Genomic DNA, 26,324 nt, shown 5'->3' with positions numbered 1-26,324 from the left:
TGTGCAATAACCACAACTGTCATATTGTTGGTGGTAACATAAAATGGTACAACTGCTCTGGAAGAGGCTTTGGTGGTTTTTATGAAGTGGAGCATATACTACTCCTTGGTACCAGCTATTCTTCACCGAGAGAAATGAAAACCTACGTCCACAAGATCTCTCGTGGAAAGACTGTTCAAAGCAGCTTTATTCACAATAGCCAGTACTGGATACAGCTCAAATGCTCATTATCGAGTGAATGGTAAACAGACTGTGCTATGTTACTGCCATGGAATACAACTCAGCGATGAAAGAGGAATGACATCTGCTTTACTCAACAATCGATAAAGTCAGAGACGCTGTGCAAAGATGAAGAGGTGTGCAGGCAAGAGTGTGTGCACTATGATGCCATTTCCATGACATTCTAGAAGAGGCAAAGGTAAAGTGAAAGGAGTCTGGACAGTGATTGTTAACAAATAAAACAGAGGACAATGGCAATGATTTTAATGATTCTGCGTGACTGCCTGAGTAGTCACTAAGTCCAGGCACATGGGACAACAACAGCGTGATGTGGAATTGCCTTGTTGGTCCAATCTGGTAGATGAAAATGTCGAGGCACCGTCAAAGTTCAGATATAGCAGACGTTAAGCCACTGGTGATCACCGAAGCAGTAATTAGTGAAGGTTTACCGTGCGCAAAAAGGTTTACCGTTCAGGAACTGGGAGCACTCCAATGGAATATGGAAGGAGGCTCAGAGGTGGTACACTGTTAGAAAGCAACTTATATCGTGAGGGGGTGGTGGCTGTTTTGTCCTTCCCAGTGATCGGTTATAACATTAGAGTTTTCCTCGTGATAGGGAATTGGTTAAAAGTGGTTACCTCCCATCAATTTTGGCGAACAGTTTTAGGCTTTGTTTATGACTTTCAGAGGCATAAACAAGAAGTGGCCCAAGGTAAGTTTCACTTGTTTTGCTAAATAAGCGAAACGAGCTCTTCCTTGTGTGACTAAAACGGGTTTGTCTGCTCAGGGAAGTTTCAAGCGTGATCTCCATTTGTGTCTGATTTTTAACAATTCCCCGCCCGCTTTTGGTCATGCTCTCAGTCTAACGGTACTCTCGGGCACCAGCATTGATGTAGTCAGGCAGAAGAATCACACATATTCGCTGTTTCCACTAGCTGGGTCGTCAGGGCGCAGGGTGCTGTAGTCACCGTTTTCATGATTTCTGCGGTGACTGTTAAGGTCTTCCAGTTGTCCAGTCCTGATGGATACCATTTGTCTTGTGAGTGGCTGCCGACAGGCATTTAAAATCCTTGAGAGTATAGAAAGGCACTAGAGAGGTTACGTCGGTGACTCTAAAGGGAACAAGAGCCAAGGATTGAAAAAGTCCTCGGAGCAGAGATTCCCAGGAGCCAAGATTAAACCAGCAAAACAGGTCTAGGGAGGGGGAGTCGCCTATCTGATTAAAATTTTTTATCTGGTCTTTAAGATCCTGCAGATTTTGAGTAACACCGAAACCACATTTTTTCACCAGTTACAGCACAGGAGGCTCCTTGCCGGGCTTCCCTATTTTGGAGCAGGGCCGAAGAGAAGCCACTGCCCTGGGTTTCCTTCTGCTCAGACACGAGGTAAGTGCCCTGTGTGGGGTTTCCTTCCCTTCTCCTGACCTCCTGCCGCCAGGTGGCCTGGGGAAGGCAGTGCTCTCTGGCCCCCAGGCCGGTGCAAGTTTCAAGACAAAGTAAAAGGGGAGCCGCCGTGCCACGTGAGAGAGAGGAGGGTGCCGTGACTCGGATTCGAACCGAGGTTGCTGCGGCCACAACGCAGAGTACTAACCACTATACGATCACGGCGCGCCACGGTCCCCGCGGCGGAGGGAGCTCTTGCTCTTAGGATGTTGACGTAAAATCATTCCAATTACTGCGCTGTGCCTGGACAACTGTAGGTATTCGTAGTCTTCTCTCATGCCCGCTCTCCCTTTTCCACTCCCGTCCTCTCAATTCTGGTACACGATGATCAAAACAAACCAAACCAAACCCAAACCCAATTCTCATCTCCCCTAATCCAGCACGTGACTCTGCACAGGCCTCCCGGGAAGTCAAGCTGCGCTCGTGCCCACCTCGCCGGCTTCTTTCCCGCCTCTTCGCGTTTGCCCCTTTGGACCAGCCCTCCCTCCCCAGCCCCTGGTTCCGGCTCGCGTGCCACCGACCGCGGCCGAGCGGAGGGCGGGCAGCGCCCGCGGAGAGAACGGGGAGCCGTCACGGAGCCAAACCCGGCGTTCAGCTTCCCTCGGGGCCCCCTCGGCTCAGGCCCCCGGGGGCGTCTCCGGGGCGCTGGACATCTGCGGCGGGGACGCTCGGCTGCCCTTCTGCGTTCGGAATCGCCCGACGCACGGCTTTGCCACGGGACGAACGCGCTGCGTCGACTCCACGTCTGCGGTTGTCCGAGGCTTTGGAGCCGTCGCCGCTGTCCTGCGAAAGGCGAGTGACTACGCCTGGCGCGGAAGCTGTGTTTCATCTCCAAGGCAATGAGAGGGGAGAATGGCGGTCGCGTGTCTCTGTGGCGCAATCGGTTAGCGCGTTCGGCTGTTAACCGAAAGGTTGGTGGTTCGAGCCCACCCAGGGACGCCTTTCTCCCGCCTCTTTTAGAAAGTAAAGGCTTCGTGGTTCTTTCTGCTCTGCACACTCTCTCCCGTAAAGGCCGAAAAGGGCTCCTCCACTACTACCCTTCTGTCCCCCGTGTCCGGTTCACAACACGAGGACATAAGGGGCGATCGGAATTGGTCGCCTGGAAATCCTCGAAGGAGTACGGCTGTCATCGTCACTTTCTGAATTCCTTTTCACGATGGACTCTCTTGCGTCCGTTGTTTGCACGTACTAGTCTTTCTTTAACCCTTTCCATATACTTTTGAAATTAAGTTGGTTCTACGATTTCACGTTACCAATAATGCTGCAGTCATCCTTCTTGTACAGGTATCTTTGGCCCCTTGTACAAGGTCTTCTTATAATAGGGAAGAGTCCTGGAGAAGCAGTTGCTCGATCACATAGCGCTTCCATGGTTCCTATGATTCCAGTTCCGCTCCTTTGCTGACTTACTAGGTATCACTCTTTCTTTTCTTATTTTAGCGACTGCTTGACTCTCTGTAACAGACTTCTGTAACTTACCACAGTCTGCCTTCAAGCGATGCCACACTTGTTCGCATTTCTTCCCTGCTGGCCGTTATGCTGTCGTCACTATGCATCTAACTTTGCATGTGTCCTAAACCCCACAACCCACCGTTATTACTTTAGAAAAATCGGTCCCATGTTTCTAAAGAGACTTAAATAATAAAAAAAATCCTTACGTATTTTCCCAGGCAGATACCTTTTCTGTTGTCCTTCGCCCCTCTGTGTACCTCCAGATTTCCATCTGGTGTCAGTGGACTCCTTTAACATTCCTTATAGTGTGGGTCGGCGGGTGATGAATTCTTTCAGCATTTGTATGTCTGTAGATGTCATTATTCACTTGCATTCTTGAAAGACATTTCTTGGGGAGGAGGCATAGAATTCCACGTTCTTTACAGATGTTGCTCCACTGTCTTCTCACTGCTTCTGATGAGAAATCTGACATAATCTTTATTTTTGTTTTGTGTATGTACTGTGTCTTTTCCCTCTGACTGCTTTGGAGATACTGTTCTATTTCAGTGGGGTAATGCGCAGTTTAATTATGATGTGGCTAAGTGTGGTTTGCTTCGTGTTTCTTGTCCTCATAGTGTTCATTGGGCTCTTTGGAAATTTTTCTGTCAGTGTTTCTGCAAAAATTGTTCCTTCTCTTCTGGTCTTTTCAGGGACTCCAAATTACTCATATATTGGGCCTTTTAAACATACCCTACCACTCAGTGATGCTATGTTCATTTAAAAACTTCTTTTCGCCTGTAGTTTCATTTTGGATACTGTCAGTCGTTCGTGGCTTGACATTCCCTGATCCTTTTTGTTTCCTTTTTTTAAAACTCCCCCTGCGACGTCTAATCTGCTATTAATTCCATCTGGTGAACTACATAATATCAGATGTTATCATTTCCATGTCTAAAGTTTGATTCTGGCCATTTGTATGTGTTCTACATTTCTACTTAACTCTTGGGACATACGCAACACAGTCCTAATAACCATCTTAAAGTCCTCTCTGCTAGTTTTACCATCATGTCAGTTGTGGTTCAGTTTTGATTGATTAGTCTCCTCCTTACACCTCATGTTTTCCTGCCTCTTTGCATGCCTGGCATTCTTTGATTGGACGCCAGACATTGTCAAAGTTTCCCTTCTTGGGCACTGGCTATTTTGGTATTCCTCTAAATCTTCTTGAGTTTTGTTCTGGGGCACAGTTAAGCGACTTGTAAACAGTTGGATCCCTTTGGATCTTGCTTTCATGATTTTTGGGGTTGGTCATTCTAGGGCTTATTATTCCCACTACTGAAACAAGAGTTTCCTGAATGTCCTTCCCAATGACCCACGAATTATGAGTAGTCCAAGTCCAGTCTGGCTGGGGGAAGCGAGTACAATTGCCTGTCCTGTGTGAGCACCAGGCACTGTTCCACGATCTTTTAAGAAGTTTCTTTCCTTGGCCTCAGGCAGTTTCTTCAGAAGCATATCCCAATCATTACTCTGCGGAGTGCTTGAGGGAGACACGTTCATAACCCTGGATTCTCTGTCTATCTCTCTGATCACTGGATCTTTGTCCTGTGGACTCTAGCTTCCTTACTGTCCTACCAACACCCAGCTTCATCTCCACCATCCAAGGAGTTGGCCTCAGATGCCCCTCCTGGTGCCCACCCAGCCTGGAAACTCTCTGAAAGCAGTAAGCTGGGCCAGTGGCAGGCCTCACCTTGTTTGTGTCTCATCTCTCAGGGGTTGCTGTCCTTTGCTGCCTGCTTTACAGTGTCTGGACAACTGGTATTTCATGTCTTTTATCTTTTTCATTTCTTGGGGGTGGTGGTTTGGGCCGTGGCGAGATTCCAGGCAGGAGGGTAAACCTGATTTATATCACTCCACCTTTGCCAGAAGCTGAAGGCATTCTTTATGTGTTCCTAGCTTGACTTCAATAGGAGGTGGGCCAATTTGTATCCCAATGTATTTTTCTAACTCAGAGTAAGAGTCTTTTCTTCATACTCTTGCCATCACAACAAAGTTTCTGTATCACTAACTGACATGCTCACAAGCAGAGTGGTGCCCTCCTGACTCATGTAAGCCAGAGGTACAACAGAAGGACGATGTGGGCACTACCCAGAGATACCCTATTGCATATGTTCAGCACCTCAACTGCCAAGATGTTTAGAAGGTCTTCCAACAACTGTAATTGTTTTCGGTGGTGAGCTACTTAATGGGGTCCAGAGTAGACTGGCTAGAATGACCCCAGATTTCTTCCTGCCAAGCAGCTTATCGACTGGAGCGGGGGAGAAGCCACTGGTCCCAGGCATTTCTTCCTCTTCCCTTATCTTCTGAATTGTGTTTTTGCTTTCGTTGCATGCACACAATCTAATGACTGGCCTCCCTGCTATATCACCAGCGTGCGTGAACATGACCGTGACTGTCTCTGTATGATTCCTTGACAGTGTTGGGCTATTTCTACAAAAATTATCCTATTTGAGACAAACTGTTGGAACCACAGGATCTTGCTCCTGATGATGCATCTTGTGCAGACCTGGGTTCTTAGAGTTTTTGCCTTCCCTTCCCTTCCCATGGTTGTTCTGTTGAATCTCATGAGCAAAAACACGAGCTCTTCAGCTTTTACGGGCTAAATCGGATAGGACCTTTTCTCCCCACCCCCTTCCTCTCATTCACTCTCTGTCTTTGTGTGCCTGTGTCTCTCTGTTCCTCACGCTCTAGGCTGCCCCCAGTCTTACCCACTGTCTTCTGCTGTTCAGCGTTCCAGGACCTTGCATTAGAATGCCATCAATCGCCAAGCACTTCATTGGGTGCTTATGAGGTGCCAGGCCCTGTCCCAGGAGAGATGTTGAATTGTGAACAAACCCAAAGTCCCTGGGCCCACTGCACCTGCACCTTGAGGCATCCAAAAGGGGCAGCCCAGTGGGAACACAGTCAGGCTCGTCCGCCTGCCAGAGCCGAAGAGCAGGAGCAGTGAGTGAAACAAGGGAAGCATAGCAAAGAATGGGAAAATGGATGACTTCATTTCTAGAAGGCAGGTGACCAAGAACGGGGAATTTAAAAAATAATAATAATAAACAAACACCTCAGGAACACAGCAGGTCTCCAGTGACAGCTCCTTACTTCCTGGAGCACTGATGCCATGGGTTTTACATTTCTTCAGGTGACATGAGGGCTGCGTTCACCATCATCCCCTAAAGATTCCCACAACTCCTCCTAACCTGTGAAACTTTGACCACTCTGCAGTCTATAAAAACATGCGACTGCATTATACCGAGTTGGACAGTGTTTTGTTTTTCCTGTCTTAATTAGATATTCTCCAGGCAAAGATTATACATTAATTAACTCAATTTAATATCAGCCAGAGAACTTAAAGAGAACAATAGATCTTAAAATGGCAACTCGAACCGAGTCCTAATAGAGAAATGCATGTTAGAATCGTATATTGGGTGACGCCTAAAACGGTTTACCCCCAAATTGTAACTGACATAATTAAGTCGCTATGATTTTACAGAATTCTGAGACGTAATCTTTATTTAAAAGATATTCTAGGGCACATGTATTTTACTGGAACACATAATTCTAAATCTTATGAACTTCCATAGCTATTGGAATTAAAGTTTGCTTATTGGATCAGTAAAACCAGGGGAGGAAATTTAGGCCGTTCAGTGTCATGAGCATTTTGAAGAGAAAATATATCCAAGACGTGTACACGCTAGAATACTGTGCCAGCAATACTTTCCACATCAGTAGAGAATCCGGAAGACAACGTAAAGTAGTGTTTAGACAGAAGTTCTTAAACTCTTGTGATGCATACAAAATTGTCTACCCGTCCAGACGGTTCTGGGAAGCTCTTGAGAACTTTCCCCTCCCTTTCATGCATTTCCCACCTGCTCCCTTCATCCTCCCACCACAGGGAAGATCCTACACATTTCTGCCCCCTGCAGGGCCCAGGGAGCCAGGCAAGGGCCAAAGGGGCAGCTTGCACCTCCCTGAAGGGCCCTTCCCGAGGTAGGCGGTTCCAGCGCTCAGGCTGACCCAAGACCCCACTGCCCGCCAAGGCAACCGGGAGGAGACCTGAGGGCAGCCGGTCCGGGGGGACGCCTACGAGCACAGGGCGCGCCTGGCCTGCACCTGGGGGAGAGCCGAATCCAACACCGCCTGAAGCGTCTCTGCAAGCCTGAAGGGAACGGATTCCAGGTTACTCCAAAAGGCGTCGCAGTTCATATATATGGAGAGAGAGTGAGAAAGCAATAGTGAGAAAATGTTAACTCTGCGCGGCTAGGTCCAGAATATACCTTTGTATTTCGAGTGTCCTGTATGTTTCAAATGTCTTACTGAGTTTTTGGAACTCAAATCGCAGGTTGTCTTTGGATGAAAACTCTGTGAAACCATCAGGTTTCTGACATGAAGGAAGAAAAGAGAGTTGGATTCTTCTTCCACGAAAGGCGGCTTCCCTGAGCGGGAATCGAGCCCGCCCGCGGCGGTGAAAGCGCCGAATCCTAGGCACTAGACCAGCAGGGAGCCGCGCAGGAGACAGATTCTCAAAATTGGCCTCTCCACTTGAAAACTGTGACAGTAAAGGTTGAATTTCTGAGAAGGGCCGAGCAGAAAGGAAGGCGATTCCCAGCACCCCTTAGGCTGAACGCAGTAGCGCACGGCGCCCAAGTCGCTGCCCCGCTGCTCATCGCCCTTCAGCTCTCCCGACCTGGGCGACTCTGGACTCTGAGGTCAGGCCACAAGGTAACTGGCCGGGTTTCATCCTAGTCTAACTTTAGCTCTACGTGCGGCCGACGCAAGGACATGCTCTCTTTCTGAACCTCAGTTTCCTTTTAAATCAGGGGCCCATTTGGGCTCTCAGCGGGTGATGAGCGGATCCGTCTACTTCGTGATCTCTGACCTGGCTCCGGGGTCTCTCCTGATAACTGCACGTTACCGGCTCCTTTTCCTCCCCGACCCGCTCAGTTCGCGCGGAGCGTGACATTCTTCATCTACGTGTCTTTGGGTCGAGCACCCGGGGTGGCGTTGGGTTCCTTCTCTTTCGGCCTGTCACGCAAATCAACGTGCTCCGCACGTGTGCTGAGGTGGGGGGAAAGCCAAGGGTGCTTCGCAGGAACGAGCTCCTTGCTTTTCAGACATGATAGGTGTGTCAGCGTGTAGAGGAGATTTAGGCGCCTGAAAATAGGTGAGCGGATTTCCGAATGTAGAGGTAACCTGAGGTGAGCCTTGTCCTTTGCCCACTTGGATCAGCTGGCTGTGGCCTGCACTCCACAGTGACTCAGAGCAGAGAAAGGAGGGTTCCTAGTGCTGAGCAGGCTGTCAGGCATCAAAGCAACTCCTGCCCTGTACCTTGGGGATGGAAAATGCAGCCGCGCAGGTCGCTACACCTCACTCCCCTCGCCCCCCTTTCATGTTTTAAATGGGAATGTAAATTTCAGGAAAAAGGCAGCAGCGTTGAGTCTGTTTCCGCCCGGTTTCGAACCGGGGACCTTTCGCGTGTGAGGCGAACGTGATAACCACTACACTACGGAAACGCTGCTCCGAGTCCTCAGCTGTATCAGTGAAAACCACAGGTCCTGGTCACCAACGTTTTAAAGTGAACAATAAACCGGGAAGCACCAGCGAGCCCTCAAGAGACAAGACTGTGACTCCTGAGAGGCCCTCGCTTAACTTCGGGATCCCGCATCCAACGCAGTGTCTCCACTTCCACAACTAAGCACCCGAGGGCAGGAGTCGCCCCCGCTGACTCTCCAGCTCCTGGAATTTACACTGGTTCTTTAAAATAGATTCTCTATCGTTGGTGAAAAAGACTGATCCTGTCATCTATTTTCTGAACAGTTAAAACACATCACTCTAAGTTCCTCCTACCTGATAACTTCAATATCTCAATCATCTGTTGAGTCAACTTCCACGTTTCCTTGCTTCCGTTCCTTTATAGTCCTCGAATATTGTGACTGAAGGATGAACCTGTTGTGTGAAAAATGATAGATAGAGTCATGATGTTATCTTTCTCTGAAGATTGTGCACCCTGTCCCCCAGCAGGCAGCAGAGGGGAAGATCACCTCAATCCAGTCCTTGACTGAGCTGATTTGCAGGGAAGTCTCCGTCCACGGCTAGTTTGCGCACAGGGCCATGCTCTAGACGGCTAGGGCTCCCACCTGAGACCTTGAGGTGTTTCCTTGGGTCCTGCCCCTTGAGGAATTCTGAACTTCCAGTTTTATCTCCTTCATACCATGATACTGATGGAAATTCCACTCTCTTTCAGCCACACTCTGCTTGCCCTCATAACGTCACACACGCACATGGCTAAATTCGCAAATGTCCTCAGGGGAAATCCTGAAGCAAGCATCCAACACACTCATCAAGCCACTCCAGTATATTGGCTCCTTAAGTCTGAATACGTGGACAGCCCACATTACTTTCTTTCTTCTTCCTCTTTTTCTTCTTCTCATCTCCCTTCTCTTCTTCCTGCCCCATCTTCTCCTCCTCCCTTCCCTCTCCCCTCCCCTCTTTCTCCCCTCCTCCAGCCCTCCTTTCTTCCTCGCCCTCCTCCTTCTCGTTTTTTTTGCTTGCCAGATTTGTGAGACTACTTAGAGTGTTGCTGTTTTCCCTGACCCTCAGCAGCTGCCCTGTCCCCAGCTTCCCAGTCGCTTGTGCCTTGCCAAGAACTGGCAAATGCCCTAAGGGGAAAAGGTAGAGAATCAGTTTCATTCCAATGAGCTTCTCTCTCTCTCTCTCTCTCTCTCTCTCTCTCTGATCCTGTGGGTCCTCGCTGTATAGGTATTTCTCCAACGACCTCAAACAGAATTTCTTTAAGCCAGACTTTATTTGGTTGTTTTCAGGGTCAATGCTGCTTTGCTACAAACACTGCACCATAACCGAGAGAGGAAATCTTCCACAACTTCCAGGTAAATTATATTTCCCTCCTTTGATTTCTTACAAACAAAACAAACAAAAGCAACCAAAAAGACTGAGTCACTGGTACATACTTGGACTTTTCTTATAACACTTAACGGACTGTATATTGAAAGATCTTGCTGGAAGCGTGTGCAAAATATTGTCTACCGTGAGCTGAACAATCGTCATGCCTGTCCAAGGTCCAAGAAACTGATGAGGCTGGATCCAGTCCCCCATTGCAGTTAGATCACCACTTAGATCAACATCAAAACCAAGCACTTTTCCAGATGGTGAACACTAATATGGGGCAGAAGAGATCAGTTAAACCATTAAACACTCATTTATCTGGGCAATGTTGAAAGTCAGCAGCGAGACAGTTAGAAGTGGAAATAATACCAGATTTCTCGGAGCTTCACTGTGTGACCAGCACTGTTCCTGAGTGCTTTACTGCGTAAAAACTCATTAAGTCCACATAACAACCCTAAAAGATCGTGTAGGATATTACCACCCCCTTGTTGCAGACGAGAACACTGAAAAGCTGAGCTAACCTTGTAAGGGTCCCACCCCCGTGACAGTGAGAGCCAGCACCCAGACCCAGGCAGTCTGCCTCCAGCGCCCTTTCCCTTGGCCAACATGCTCACGGGTAACTGAGAAAACTTCACTAAGATTTGCATCCCCTCCTTCTTGTTCAACCTCCAAGATTTCAAAGAGAAAAAGAAGATTGAAAGGAAGGCCTACAAAACACTCAGAACCAATTAATGCAATGGAGAAGAAGAGAGAGACTAAACAGAACCATTTCGTCTTCCCAAGAAACAGACTCTATGCCTCTGGGGAGGATGCAATCACATCTCCAACCAGATGACTTTATGGGCCTTGATTTTCCTGATCTGAACTAGGGAGTTCCCAGAGGGGCTCCCAGAAAAAGGTGACAGTGCCTTCTGTGTTTAAGTTGTAGAGGGAACAGCTCAGCATTCCTGCCTTCTTGACTTCAGCCAAGAGGAAGTGCTCCTCGAGGGAAAAGAGGTAGGGAGGACATCCCAGAGAAATCAGACAAAAGCATGATTTTCTAAGTTCATTAGTGAACAGATCACTTTCATATTTAGCCATGTCCATGTACCTTTATCATTGATTACCTGACAGTTTTCATGCTTTGATTCACAGTTTTACTTGGAAAATTTGTTTTTAAAATTAATTACCTCTCACTACCACAACTGAAATACCACTATGAATTGCCACAAGCAGGATGTAATACTAAAATTAAATAAAAAGAAAACGTGTTATTATGGCTAATAGCAGAGTTAATAGGCAGAGCTCGTGAGTTTGCACAAACATTCCCTGGAGGTCTGGGCAGGGGCGGCCTTTAGAGCAACCTAGAGCAGCACTGGGGCTGCAGTGACCAATGTGAGAAAACCCTGGTTGTGCCTGGTTTACCACTGCCCTATAGTAGCCCTTAGGGTATGGAATGCTTCTTCTTTTCCAGCCGAGGGAACCACTAAAGTCGTCCTCTCAATCAAAGCTCAGAGACCACATAGAGATCAGTATAGACCCAGGAGCTACTAGTACTAGGGATGAACGAAATGGACTGGAATGAATCTAATGTTGAGTGAGAAGTCGGGACCTTGAAATTTAAAAATCTTATGTGTACTGACTCGCTAGATGAATGACCTTGATCTGCATTATCTAATACAGTGGCCACTAGACGCACGTGGCAACTGAGTGCTCGAAATGCCGCTAGTGTGGAGATGTTGAATATTTCTTTTTTTACTTCATAATATGTAATTAATTTCAATTTAAATACTTGCATGTGGCTATTGGCTACACTATAGGACTGCACGGGTTAGAGAATGACCATTATACCATAAAATCAGCTGCTTTATTTCCCTGTAGCGATAAACAGATTTCATAAGATCTCATATCTACTAACAATTCTGAATGCCTTTCTCCATCTGCTTAGATACAGCTGAATGTCAATTCAGCCACGGGTACTCCAGGGTGGGGCCGGCTGCGCAGCTGCCTTTGCTTCCTCGTCAGATCCTGACACCTCCACCAAGGGAATAAGAGCCTCAGCCAGTCCTGCTCTCTCACAGAGGGGTCTCATCTGCCTTGGCTAGTCACACAGCTCTACCCAGGTGGTAGAGCTTTCCCCCTTTCCTTCCACGTTTGATTATTATCGCTGCAGCACTGTGCAGGCGCCTATGTTGTATACGGCAGGGATTTCCTTGTGTTGGAAGGCAGCGGGGACGAGAGTAAGGCAGTCATGTCAGCAACTGCGGGACAGTGGTCGAATTTTTGTCCCATCCCCAGGACCCTGCTTTTGATTCCCCAAAATGGAGATTTACTGAATTTTGCGAAGCTAATTTCTCTATTGCACAGACGAGACTGAAGAAGTAGTATTATTCCTGAGTAGTAGTCCATTGCATAGATATTTTCCAATTTCTTTATCATTCTCCTGATATTGGACATTTGGGTTGTTTCCAGTTTGGGCTGTTATGAATAAGCTTCTGTGAACATTCTTGTTATACGTGTCTTTGTAGGCACATTCCCCCTCCACCCCCCCACCCCCGCCCCACTTCCATTTCTCTTGGTTGAATACTTAAGAGGCAGGGTGGAGATTTAATTTTATAAGAAACCGGCTAAATGTTTCCCAGAGTGGTTGTACCACTTTATAGTTACACCAACAATGTATGAGAGCTCTGATTGTTGACACATACTCTCTCCTTGACCAAACTCTAGGTCAGGCTCCTCTGAACTCTCTTCTCAACTAGGTCTTGATTCTTAGACCTCAGAGTTTCTGCTTGCATTGTCCAATTTTAGCAAGAATCCTGCTAAGTCATTTTAAACAGAACGCCCCCCCATAGTCTCCTCCTTCTCCACCACCCTACCCCAGCTGATGCTTGATCACTTTGGCCGGCATTCAGCAAGAATCCCTTAGCTCGGTTTAGCCATAATTTCCCCTTACTGCTGATGTTTCCTCTTAGCAATATTCCATTCACTAACCCTCATCGTGCTTCTTGGCTATAAATTCCCACTTTGCTTTGTTGTATTCAGCGTTGAGCCTGATCGCTCTCTCTGTCTTACCACAAAACCGCATTGCACTAGTCCCCCTCCGACATAAAACGCATATTTCAGTGAGTTCCACAAACAATGCGTTGAAAATAAAGCGGGCCCGATCTGGGGGTCAAACATAGCCGGCTGAAGTGCCCCTGAGTGTGTGACATCCTCAACAGTACGTGGTCGTTTTGTCTAGTTTCCCCCACACCTAAAAATCCTCACTTAAAAAAAAAACCTCTCGGCAATCGTTTTCTTTGCTAAAACTTTTAAAGTGGTCTTACGCTAAGTAAGTGCATTAAAAAAGAAACCTATCTGTTGCATTCTTGGAATCCATCAAAAGCCAACGGAGAGACGTTCAAGTGCTACAAGTTCAAGTGCTGCCCATCTGGGGAGGCGGAGGGGCTGGCTGCTTACTCGCTGGCCGCCTGGCCTCGGTTGTCTGCTTTGGCGCCAACTGCTCACGGGGAACTCGACTCACCTTCACCAGCGCCGGGAGAACAGGGTCCCTGCGGACGCCGACCTCATCTTCAAGGTGCGTTTAGATGTGGAATTCGCATAGGATTTCTTCTTTTCCCGTAATCTGTTTCCACCTCTCCGTTGAAGAGACAACGGTCTCTTCAAGACCGTTTTTGGATCCTGAGTGGACAGGACTTAAAGGAAAGGCTGCCCTTCTACTACCCGTGTCTTCCTGCCCGGACGTTACTGCCCGCGAGGGAGAACGAGAGGAGCCGGGAGGGCAGCGAATGCCCGAGAACCACAAAGTCGCCGCGTGCGCCCGCGCGCACCGCGCCCCTGCGTCACGCGGGCCGTTGGCCAATGAACCCACGCCGCCCGAAGCTTCTCCTCCGGCGCCACGCGAGGTGTGGGGCTCCCGACCCGGCGAGAGGGGCCCCGCTGAGACGGCCCGGCCCTGCCCCCTGCCCTCTGCCCTCGAGGACAGGCCCGGACGAGGCCGATTTGGACGGGCGGAGCCAAGCAAAGTCTCAAGCGCGGCCCGGCCCCACGCTCCCGAGGTTACAGGTCTCCAGCCCTGAAGCCTTGGCTGACCGAGGGTCGCGAGTTGAATCGATCTCCACGCCTTTATCAGGAGAGTCGAAGGCCAAAATCAGACAAAGAAAAAGATTGTGTGGGTCAAAGTTCGCAATTAATCAAAGAAAAAATACGATTTTCTGACAAATCGGAAGTGTGGTGTGAGAGAAAGACCGGCGGAAAAGAGAAGTGTGTTTGGTCTGAGCATACGGATCATCAGGTAAGGCGGGAAAGCTGCAATTGCCTTGCCGCAGGTTTTAGAGGAGAGACCCGGAATTTCGTTCAGAGCCCTGGGGCCCTCCTTCAAAGTCTTTTCCACCCAGGCCGTCCCTGTTCCCACATCCGCCGTCCTTTATGATATTGGAGATCCTGGGTCTCACTCTGGGAGCCTCCCGTCCCCCGCCCTCCTTTTTTGGAAGACAAAATTCCAAAAGTTTGCACCACTCGAATGTTTGCTTTTCAACTATCAGTCAAGGTCCTGAAAGCATCTGGACCACACTAATCAAAGGAGTCACTGACCAACAGCAGTCCTCTGATGTGCCTGAACTTCTGACTTCTGAATTCATTCAACTCAGTTCTCTGGCAGCTGGGATGGAGGCCCCTAAAGATCCCTCTAGGGAAACTCGCTAGAGGAACCTTATGGAACTTAGGCTTGGGGAATTCTTAGTAGTCAAGTCTCAGAGGTGTCATTGGAGCACCCTGACCTTTGTAGAGGCACAGTTGTGGATTCCAGACCCCAGGTGGGAATTTGTAGCCTTGAGGAGGAATTGGATCCTAAGTTGCAGTTCTGGTCCAGTTGGTTCTTTCCACACCACGCTCCCAAACCACAAGGGCTCTCAGTGTAGTTGGGAGCTGTGGTGTCCCCAAGTCCAGATATGGTGGTTGCAGAACGTCAACTACTGGGAGTGTTATAAGCTTGCACCCAACCTTGAATTTAGAACATCGGTAGTTCAATGGCAGTGTCTGCGGTTTCATGTGCAGTACCCAGATTTGATTCCTGGCCAAGGTATGTGTTTGCCATTCACTCTGCCACAGTTTATTTTCTGCCTCTGCGGAGCATGTGTGGGAATCTTTATTGTGCATGCAAGATTAGAAGAGTCACCCTTTTTACTACCTCTGCTGGACTGTTTATTGCACAGATAAGTCTGTTCCATGCAGAGATCTAGCAGCCAGGAGCCATGATGCTGTCAACTGAAGAAACTGTGGAGAACCCAGCCATGATTTTGGAATAAAAGATATTCAAGAGTTTGTCTAAACAGTAGCTTGGCAGCCTTGGGGGCCAGGTTGTGATCCTAGGGGGATTAGTGCTTGGCCTGAGGTGAAACAACCGCTCCTCCAGGTTGTATATTCCATGGTGAGAAGTCGGTTCTGGGGTGTTTCTGTAGTGTGGAACATTTGGAAACAATCTCCTTGGCATATTCACCTACACCTCTGGCTGATCTAGACAAAGCATCCTCAGGTCACTGTTTAACCCTGATTTGCAAGCTGGCCCTCGGGCTGGTCACAGGTAGTTTCTCAATGTGCTGTAGGGATGAAGGAAGTGAACCTCCTGGAGGGAGAGTAGCCCTGGGGTGGGACATATCCATCCAAAAGGGGCTGAGATGCTAGAGGCCATGGCCTCAGGGGTGCACGGAAGGGCAAGGCTTGAATGTACTAATCTGTTTATTGCTGACAGGAAGCTTGAGGAGGGTACTGGGCTTTGCAGGTAAGTGATGTTCAGAGCCTAGATGTATCAGGAGCCTGTGGCTTCCAATCACACCCGGAGCCTGTGCTCAGCACCCCCGTCCTCAACAGTGTCATTGGCTCCAGAGAGCCATACGCACGTGAGAGAAGAGAAGAGGCTGAACAAAGCCCTGGCAGTTGTGTCCCCCAGTTTAGACAGATGCAGGAACCTGCAAGAAGACAAGAGGGGTCAGAGGCCGTGGGAATCCGTCTGAATCAGTACAGCACGCACTATAAATGCATTTTTGAAGCTGTCAGTGAATGTATGTAGGTAGCAGTAATTATGAAGCTGTAGGACTGAGGAATTTGTTTCTTTGCCTGTGGCTCCCTCCACCTTCAAAGCCAGCAAAGCCTCACTGAATCCCTCACAAGCTTGGACTCCCTCCAACTCTCTAGTTCTGACCTCTTGACCCAGATTTTAAAGGGTTCCTGTGATTAGATCAGTCAGATTACCCGAGTAATCTCCCCATTTTAAAGTCAACTGTATTATCTCTGAAAAGTACCTTTTGCCATGTAATGTAACATAATTATGCAAATAGTAGCCATAAAGAAGCTGCAGTGGCTATACTAACACCAGACAAAATAGACAGGAGACTTTGCAACAATAAAATGTTACCAGAGATAAAGAGTGATATTTTATAACAATCAAGGGGTTAATCCATCAGGGTGATGTAATAGTTGTAAACACAGTGCATCTAACAGAGTCCCAAAATGCATGAAGGAAAAACTGACAGAATCAAAGGGAGAAACAGACAATTCAACAATAATTATTGGAGACTTCAATACCACACTTTCAGCAGCGGATAGAACAACCAGTCAGAATAGCAGGAGGAGACAGAAGATTTAAACAATGTGACCTAACAGACACCTATAGACACTGCACCCAACAAGAGCAGTATAGAATTTCTCTCAAGTGCACTGAGAGCATTCTCCAGGAGACTATTCACTAAGACATAATATAAGCTAAAATACATTTAAAGGGATTGAAGTCATATACAGTTTGGGACATCTCACACACCAACACTACAGCCTAGAGAAAGGGTGGCAAGCGGGTTGGGTAGCCTGTCCTCCTTCCTTCACTTTGTCATGAATGTTCAGTGGCACTTATGGAGGTGGCCGTGGTCCCACAGTTCATGTGTAGGCCATCAGCCTGGAAAAGCTAGGCAGCGGAAGAGAAGAGATAGATATTTCAGGGAAGTTGCCCTAGGCTCACAAAATCAGGGACGAATTGATACATAGGAAGTAAGCAGAGGTCAGGCGATCACTTTCTGTCCTGCCTGTCTGTGCCTCTCTTTAAAACCCGAGCTTCTATGCCACTAGATCCCACTGTGCAGGAGTGCTGTGGTCACGACCAACAACCATAGACCCATGATCTTAATGTTTACTATGCGCTGGCTGAGAATACAACCACAGGTCAATAGCTTTGCGTCAACACAAACTCTCTTGTCAGAGTTCTATGAAAACTGCTCTTGGCATAAGGAACAGCATTCGTTTCCAAGTCATCCCAAATTAGGTGGCCACTGCACGTATTCAAAGAAACATTAAAAAAGTATTTCAGTGACTTTGACAAGTTGGAAAGAAACCCTGTGGCGCTAGGGTGACATTGACAAGTGACAAGCACGACATCTTATATACAGATTAAAGCACAAAGCAGCCTACAGGAGAAGAGGAGGGCGGGACTGGAGGCAGGGAGGTCAAACCTGATTTCAAGTTTAATGAGAAGCCTACATGCTTCCCTAGTGAGTAAAAAGAAGCCACCCTAACATTGGTCTCCAACAAGAAGGTAAATAAGACACAATCTGTCTGGTAATCCTCATAAATTAATTATGCACACACGGAGCACAGTATTATACTCAGGATTTTTTCCCCACAATATTAAAATGGTGTGGAAAAAAACTAGAGAATCAAAGAAGAACACCAAGACACTCTAAAAGTTTTCAATTTTTCTTCTTCTGTTTTTGAAATTTTAAAATTTGTATAAGGGTTGACATGTAGTATTCATTTATAATTTAAATTGTTTTCATATTTATTTTATCTCTTTTCTCATTTTAAAGTTTATTTTCTCTCCTTTTTCTTTGATTTGATTTTCCAGAAATTTGCCAGTTTTACTGTATTTCATTATTTTTTCTCAAAAGAACCAGATTTTAAATTTTATGTCATTTTTCATTCCACTGCTTTTCTCTTTACCGACTCCTTACTTCTTTTTATAAGCGCTATGAGATATAATTTACATATACCAAAAATTCACCATTTAAAAGTATGTCGTTAAGTGATGTTTAGTATATTCACAAAAGTTTGCAACCATTCGGTTCATCATTTAAAACTTTTTTGCTTTATTATTTTCTCTTTTCTGCTGTCTTTCAAGTTGCACATTTTTGTTCCTTTCCTTGCTATTTAGGCTAATACTTCATTTTTATTTCTTTAAAAATAATAAAATAATTTTGACTGTATATTTACCCCCTTAATATGACTAAAAGTTTTCAATTTTTCTGTAAGAAAAGTGTCTTCATGACAGTCCTTAAGACAATGAAAGAATTTGGGAAAATCTCGATTCCTTGGTGTTTTCTATGCTTGCAAGAATAAACAGTACAAACTAGCATTAAATATTAGAAGGAGACGGGCCTGTGGTTTCAGTACAAGATACTGAGAGTAGCTGCTGATGGGGTGTCCCCATCAGTGGTGACCTTCAGAACAGACCCGGTAGGTGGCCTTGAGTCTCAGTGTGGCCTAGGCAACTAGAAGACAGGGGCTCCCAAGATTCCATGACAGCCCCACCTTCCATTTCTGTTACTGCGGCTCCTCATGGTTACCTGCACACTGGGTCCTCCCTCGGGCACTCTTGTCAGAGCCTGACCTCTGAGCTTTGGCATCTTTTGCCTTATTTTTGTGGTTAAGGATTCTCAGTTGTGGAATGCTGACAAAGTCTGGCAGGAACTAAGTAATGAATTACATCTGCATTCTTTACACATGTTTAAATACATTTTTTCACTTAATGAAACCTTATTGAGGTATAATTTACGTACTATAAAACTCACCCAATATAATTGTATGCTTCAGTGATTTTAGTAATTTGCCAGGCAGTGCGGCCATCACCAGAATCCATTCACTTGTTTTTAATTTATTATTTGTTTGGGTTTCTTCTCCCCAGGTTTTGGCTCTACTTCCTCCACCATAAGCTTCAGCATGGCAGTATCTCTCACCGCTTTCTCTGGTCCGAGAACAGAAATGAGCATCCTGGAAACCAACCAGTACTTGCGCTCCCATCTGGAAAAAAGCAAACAGGACTTTCGAGACCTCACAGAGAAATTCCTCATGTCCCAAGCTACTGCCTACTCCCTGGCCAACCAGCTGCAGAAATACAGTAAGTCCTATGGGTTCACAGTCACCAAAGTGATAAATGATTGTCCATCTTCCCTCCAGGCACCTGAACACCCTCCAGGCTTTCTTTTCTCTTCTTCATCAGATCAAATCAAATCAATCTCATCCTTACTATACTCCTAGAAAGGTGGAAGTGGGTAGTTTACCCTCATTTTGCAGGGGATGGAAACACTGAGGCACAAGGGAGTAAAGTTTGCAGTGAGAGTGTATGGAGGAATAGAGGCTGAGATCTCGGTTCAGGCACTAAACTTTCTTTTCTCTCCCAGGAACACGTGTCAGATCCTTGTTGGCTTAAACATGTCAGGATTTAATTCAGACTTTTATGAGCACCCATTTGCAAAGCACAGTTCTAGCTGCACTCGGGGAGAAAGAAGTGATAGGAGACCCCACCTACCTTAAAGGAGTTTAAAGCTGTCTGTTCCCAAGTGAACCACAGATATCTGGAGATGAGAACATCAATAACAGAGAGTGGAGGGGTGGAGCTGTAGTGACTGAGGAACACGGGAGGGAGGGCACGAGAGGGACAGGGATATAAGGGGAGGATTCTTACTGACACTGAAATTGAGTTTGCTTTCAAATTTCTACCATTATTTTTTAGTAAACCAATGGAGTATAAAATTTGCTATCCAACTTACTGATATGGGCCGAATAGTAAAAATTTAAGCCTAGTTGTAAAAGAAGTGAAAAGACAAGCTTTGGGGTGTGGGAATGTAAGGTTTTTTAGTATCAATTATTATAATCATAACACAGCTTTTTTTGAAACTGCAGAAGAATAAAGGTATTATCCAACATCTTCATGTAAAGGTAATACAGTGCAGTGATTAAGAGCATGTACCCTGGCATGTACCCAGACCTCCTGGATATAAACCCAAGTTATTTATCTTCTCTCTGCCTCAGTTTCTGCATCTGTAATGGTACTAGGACTAGTATCTACCTCCTCAGGCAGAGGTGATGATTACAGGATGATAATTCTCAAAAATCTACTAGAAGAGGGCCTTGGCATACACTGTATTAGTTCTGCCTCCAGACTAACACAACATCTGCTAGCATTTGAGCATATGTCTTTCAGAGTTTTTTCCCTTCATACACATTTTTACACAGTTTGTATCCAGATAAACTTTAAAACCTTTGAGGGACCTCCTTGGTGGTGCAGTGGTTAAGAATCCACCTGCCAATGCAGAAGACATGCATTTGAGCCCTGGTCGGGGAAGATCCCACATCCCGCGGAGGAACTAAGACTGGGCGCCACAACTACTGAGCCTGCGCTCTAGAGCCTGTACTCCACAATGAGAGAAGCCACCACAATGAGAAGCCCGCGCAATGAAGAGTAGCCCCTGCTCACTGCAACTAGAGAAACCCCACGCACAGCAATGAAGACCTAACACAGCCAAAAATAAATGAAGAAATAAAAATTTTAAAAAATCTTTGAAATATTGGGGAATTACAGAAACTGTCAGTGTGGGACAACTGTCAGCCTTACAGTCCTTGGAGCCTTCTCCCAAACATGGGAAATTCCTACTCCATGCCCCAGGTTAATATTCTACTTAAGAGGCTGCAAGGCTTGGTAAAGTTTTGGAGTCAGAACTCAGGGTATGTGAATTCTGACTTTGCTTCATTCCAGTTGAATCATCTTGAGAAAGTTATTATACCTGCCTGTGAGCTTCTCTTTCCTCAGCTGTAACATGGGGAGGAATCAAATGCCACGTAGTTGGGAGGTTGAGGAATCAGATATGGAAATCCCTGCGTAGAGCCTGCTACCGAGGTTACATCTGTCCCCGGGATGGACTCTGCCTCCTCCCTTGAAGGCAGTGACCGCAGCAGCCTGTCCAGCTTTCCCCTGAGGCAGCGTCTCTGTTTCCCCAGAGTGTGAAGAGTACAAAGACCTCATTGAATCTGTGCTGGAGGAGGAAGTGCTGTTTGAGGAGGGGGAGCTGGCAGAGAAGATGAGACCGGCTGCAAGGCTTGGGTAAGGAGGAAGCTGTGTGGGAAGCCCAGACTGATAGAATAAAGAGCAAATCTGTGCAAGGAGAAGGGCGGAAATGTACACGGCAGGCCCAGAACTAGACAAAGACAGCCTGCAGGGTTGTGGGAACTGGATGGTGGACTAGTTAGGCCTCTGGATTCTCCCTCAAATGCTATATGAATAAAATGGAGACACATGCCTGGGTTGGAATACTAGCAATGTGGCTTCTAGCTGTGTGACCTTGGGCAAATGTACTTAACTTTCCAGCGTCTCAGTTACCTCAGCTACCTCATCTGTAAAACGGGGGTGGGGTGGGGTGAGGAGCCCTAGAGCTGGGCCTCTCGGGAGCTGCAATTTCCTCCACTGAGAGATCACTGGTGGTTCCAGGTTCATTCTTTAGTTTAAAAGGTTGGTGACTAGGATAGTGGTGGCAGAACCTGAGCTTTTCATGGACAGAGGTTTGAACCCATACATAGGTGATTGTTTCCATAGTGTAGTGGTTATCACAATTGTCTCATACGTGTAAAGGTCCCCAGTTCGAAACTGAGCGAGAACGTATTTATATTCCCATTCAAGAAACTAAAAAGGGGGGCGGAAGGTGTGTGGCAGCGGGCGGGCCTGCATTTTCCTTGGCCCAAGATACTTGGGAAGAGTTTTGTTACTACCTGAAAGCCTAATCTGCACTAGGAACCAGCCCTCCTTTCTCTTCTTAGTCATATTGCAGACCAAGCCACAGCCAGTTAATCCAAGGAGGGCACAGGACGAGACCGACTTTGGGGTACCTTTACATACGGAAATCCCCTCACCTCCTCCTCTGGCACCTAAATCTCTGCTACACGCTGACACGTATTATGTCTCTGAAAACCAAGTAGTAGTACATCCCTGTGAAGCACACTTGGCTTTCCCTCACCCCAGCACATGTGCGGAACAGTTTGATTTGTGTGACAGAACAAAAGAGAACAAATTCAACCCTGCACTGGGGGCTCGAGCCAAAGACCCAAAGATGAAGAACGTCAGGCTGTTCGAACTGAGCTGGCTGAGGAAACGAAGCCGGTAAATGTGCCATTATCAGGAGACCCTCCAGTGTCAGGTCAGAGATCAGGAAGTAGACGGAATCGCTCATCACCCGCTGAGAACCAAGTCTGCCCCCTGACTCATAAGGAATCTGAGGTTCAGAAAGAGAGCATGACTTGTCCCCAGACCTGGATTCTGGATCTTCCCCTCAGTACCTGCGACGCCTGCCGTTCTCCCGCCTTAGATGACGCCAACTCCAGGTCCTAAGGCTCCGACCAAGAGTTGTCTCTGACGTAGCCTTTTCCTCAGACCCCACATGCAATTACTTAGGACTTGGTGTTTGCTTCTAGGTCCAGGTGGACTTTGGTCTACACAGTCCCTCCTTTTCGCGACTCTGGACTTGGGCAAACGACTCTCCTGATAAAGGCGGGGAAATCAGTGTAACGCTCGGCTCCCTCACCCTGAACCTCGGATGGGGGCGTTGGGCGACCCTTGCGCTTTTTCCTGGGCTGCGTCCCTCTTCCGGGCCCGTCCTCGAGGCCAGGGGCGGGGCCAGGTGCTCTCAGCGCGCTCCTCTCGCCGGCTCTGGAGCCCCGCGCCTTCCCTTGCGGCTGCAGGGAGGCTCCAGGGGCCGCCTGATCGGGTTTGCGGGCCCCAGCGGCGCGGGTGTGTGTTTGTGGTCCCTCGGGGGCCCGCTGTCCCAACGCTCCTGTCGGGGAAAGGACGACCGACCCCTCGTCCTGTCCACGTGGGACAGCAGCGCGCCGGACACGCCCCAAAGACGGCGAATCCGTTCCTCTGGCTGCGCGTGGGAGGTGAAAACTGGAACCTGGAGGGGAGGGAAAAGCGGAAAATCTCATGAAATGTCCTGATCTGAAGCTATTTTCAAGTCCGCCTCTTTGGGGACTCAGCCCTCCAGCGCTGGCGAGGATGCTGCAGTCCGGTAGCACCCTCGACGACACTTGGAGTCGACGTGGAACAAGGCAGAGCCCCGCGGCTTGGGGGTCAGTGCGCAAGCTGCCCGCGCCTTCCTCGGGGTCGGAGCACTTGAACCTCACGTGTGAAGGAAACGCGGTGACCGCCACATTAAGAAAGAAGAAAAGTAACAGCTGGAGAAAATGGCACATGCTTCCCCAGACTTGTAAAGCTTTACTTTTAAAGGAAACCAGACAGGGAGACACAGACACACAGACAGACAACGTTGCATTAAAGTCTTTCAGCAAAAAGAAAGTCGTCTGCCTGCTGGCCGTGTGCTGTGAGGTGAACACGAAACCCCCTGCAGGCACCGGCTTTCTGGGAAAACCGCCTTTACCTCTTTGTCTTCCTAGGTTAAAATTCGCTCTCCGGGCTTCCCTCGTGGCGCGGTGGTTGAGAAACTGCCTGCCAATGCATGGGACACAGGTTCCTACCCTGGTCTGGGAAGATCCCACATGCCGCGGAGCAACTAGGCCCGTGAGCCACAACTACTGAGCCTGCGCGTCTGGAGCTTGTGCTCCGCAACAAGAGAAGCCGCGACAGTGAGAGGCCCGCGCACCGCGATGAAGAGTCGCCCCCGCTCGCTGCAACTAGAGAAAGCCCACGCACAGAAACGAAGACCCAACACAGCCCAAAATAAAATAAAAAATACACATGATGAAATAATATTTTGGATATGGTGATTTAAATAAAAACATTATTTTAATAAAATTCGCTCTCCATGACCTGTTGAACTGGAAAATTATAAAAGGCAAATAAAAGACGTTTCAGACATTGTAAAAGGTAAAACAAAACTGTTCCTCAAGAAGAATGTCAAGTACGATGAGGGAGGAATGAACAACCGTGAGATGGGCGTGGACCGCGCCTGCGTCCTCCGCGGCTTTCTGCTGGGCCTGGTCTTCAAACGAAGTCAATACAGGCCGGGAAGCGCGGCTCGGCCTGCGTTGATGTTCGAGGTTTTTCCAACAGCCAAATGACCTGAGACGTCAGCCTTTGCTAGGCTTCCTGCTAAACGTGAAAGTGTGATTAAAGTACAGGACTTCAACTAGACGACTAGAATAAGCGACAGCGGCACCTGAGGAAGCCCCTTTGCCGGGAAGGACACCGGAGAAGCGCTGCTGCGAAAGGATTTGCGAAGAAGGAGCGCTCGGGCCAGGCGCACCAGAGCAGAGGGGAGGGAGGGGAGGAAGGGGAGGGCGGGTCCTGTGGTTCCCCGGTGGATTCAGAGCATTGATCATTTCTGAGAGCCGAGCGCACTGAGCGCCCGTGCTGTGAAAAGGGCCACAGAAGAGCCGGTCCGCAGCCCTGGAGAGGCTGCGTCCACACTGCTGGGAGGCGGGGCCTCCTGAGGCTCAGGCTCACCTAATCCCTGGCTTCTGGGGCTTCCGGGACCTGGAGAGTCCGCGGGGGCGCGACCCCTGCACTCGGTGCATAGCTGTGTGTTGGATGCGGGATCTGGAAGTCAAACTGTGGGAGCCCCAGGGACCTCGCTTCGGGGGAGGCGAGGAACCCTAAACTAAGGCTTCTTGGGACCCGCAGTCTCCTTACCTGAGGGATCGCCTTTGCTCCCAGGGTCCTTTCCTTTCAAAAATGTTTGTGGCCAATGGTGGCAAGGGGTACAGTTCTTGAATGTGTCTTTAGGGCCTGTAGGTCAGGTGGTTTTCCTAGTGCAATGGTTATCACGTTCACCTAACACGCGAGAGGTGCGCACTTCAAAACCAGGCAGAAAGAGCTTCTATTTTTTTCCAGAGTTACAGTCACATTTGAAAAACTTTTAAAAAGGAGGCTAACGGTGTGGGGAGCAGCTGCATTTTCGATCCCCAAGAAACCTGGGAGGAGTTCTGTGACTACCTGAAAGCCTACTCAGCACCATGAACCAGGCCTCCTCTGTCTGAGTCAGTTTGGACACCAGGCCACACCAGTTACTCCAAGGAGGGCACAGGCCAAGACCAACTTCAGGTTACCTTTATGTCCGGAAATGCCCTCATCTCATCTGGCGCCTAAATCTCCTCTACACACTAATACGTATTATGTCTCTGAAAACCAACGAGTTCATCCCTGTGAAGCACACTTGGCTTTCCCACAGCTCAGCACACTTGCAGAACAATATGATTTGCGTGACACAACAAAAGAGACCGAACCCAACTCTGCACCGGGGGCTGGAGCCAAAGACGGGTAGCTGAAGAACTCCACTAACTGAGTCACGGTAGGAAAAGGAGCCCGTGCAGGTGCCATTATCGGGAGAGCCCCTGGAGTCAGGTCAGAGATCAGGAAGTAAACAGATACGCTCATCACCCGCGGAAAACCAAGTTGGCACCTGACTCATAAGGAAACTGAGGTTCAGAAAGAGAGCATGACCTTGTCTCTGCCTCACACAGAGCTAAAGCTAGACCAGGATGGAACCCAGCCAGTTACCTTGCAGCCTGGCCCCAGAGCCCAAAGCGTCGCCCGGGACAGGAGAGGTGAAAGGTGTTGAGCAGCGGGGCAAGTGCTGGGAGCCTTGCACAGCTGCCTTCAGCTGAGAGCCGCTGGGAATCGCCTCCTTTCCTGCTCTAGGTGTCTCAGGAATTTAATTTGTGCTTTCATAGTTTCCACCTGAAGACACTAAGTTGGACGTTTTGCGTGGCTCCCTGGTGGTCTAATGGTTAGGATTCGGTGCTTTCACCGCCGTGACCCGGGTTCAATTCCCGGTCAGGGAAGTGTCCTTTCGCTGGCATCCTGATTTGTAGTTATGTATTCATTCCGCTGTGTCACTCCCCAGAGTGGGGCTCTGATAGAGCCTCTATACTTTGAGGATTCCAGTGGATAGCATCCAAGGTGCTTTTTACTGACCTTTCATGCTGAACTGTAACTCCGAAGAAAACCCAAAAAGTTTAGCTTTACTTTATCATAGAGATAAATTAGTATGTACCTAGTGTGCTAGGTACAAGAAAAAAAATTCAAGTTGATAGTAAAGATAAATCTCGAATACTTTTGACACTCTAGGGAATTCTAATAATTAACATATGATTGTATAGAAAATGTTATATTCCTAGAGATGACCCCTTGTATGCATCACACCAGTTTAATAATTTTGGTCTAAAAACTACTTTATGTTGTTTTACAAATATTACAATAACACGGAACATATGGGTAGCATAGTATTCTAGTTTCATGAGTCCTGGATTTATTCTCTCTTCAAAATT

The 26,324-nt window shown here is 47.8% G+C and overlaps 4 non-coding genes across 4 annotated transcripts; 2 read left to right on the top strand and 2 right to left on the bottom strand.

Moving 5' to 3' along the window:
- Nucleotides 1-1,754: 1,754 nt before the first annotated feature.
- TRNAH-GUG (transfer RNA histidin (anticodon GUG)) lies at nucleotides 1,755-1,826 on the bottom strand. Its single transcript has one exon. It is a non-coding gene; the product is annotated as a tRNA-His (tRNA).
- Nucleotides 1,827-2,526: 700 nt separating this feature from the next.
- TRNAN-GUU (transfer RNA asparagine (anticodon GUU)) lies at nucleotides 2,527-2,600 on the top strand. Its single transcript has one exon. It is a non-coding gene; the product is annotated as a tRNA-Asn (tRNA).
- Nucleotides 2,601-8,571: 5,971 nt separating this feature from the next.
- On the bottom strand, nucleotides 8,572-8,644 carry TRNAV-CAC (transfer RNA valine (anticodon CAC)). The gene has a single exon. It is a non-coding gene; the product is annotated as a tRNA-Val (tRNA).
- A 17,122-nt stretch (nucleotides 8,645-25,766) lies between these two features.
- Nucleotides 25,767-25,838, top strand: TRNAE-UUC (transfer RNA glutamic acid (anticodon UUC)). The gene has a single exon. It is a non-coding gene; the product is annotated as a tRNA-Glu (tRNA).
- The last annotated feature ends 486 nt before the right edge of the window (nucleotides 25,839-26,324 follow it).

This window comes from Kogia breviceps, chromosome 1 (assembly GCF_026419965.1).
Source record: "Kogia breviceps isolate mKogBre1 chromosome 1, mKogBre1 haplotype 1, whole genome shotgun sequence".
In the NCBI taxonomy this organism is placed as follows: Eukaryota; Metazoa; Chordata; class Mammalia; order Artiodactyla; family Physeteridae; genus Kogia; species Kogia breviceps.
The sequence above is the reverse complement of the archived record's forward strand: the minus strand, read 5'-3'. Positions and strand labels throughout refer to the sequence as shown.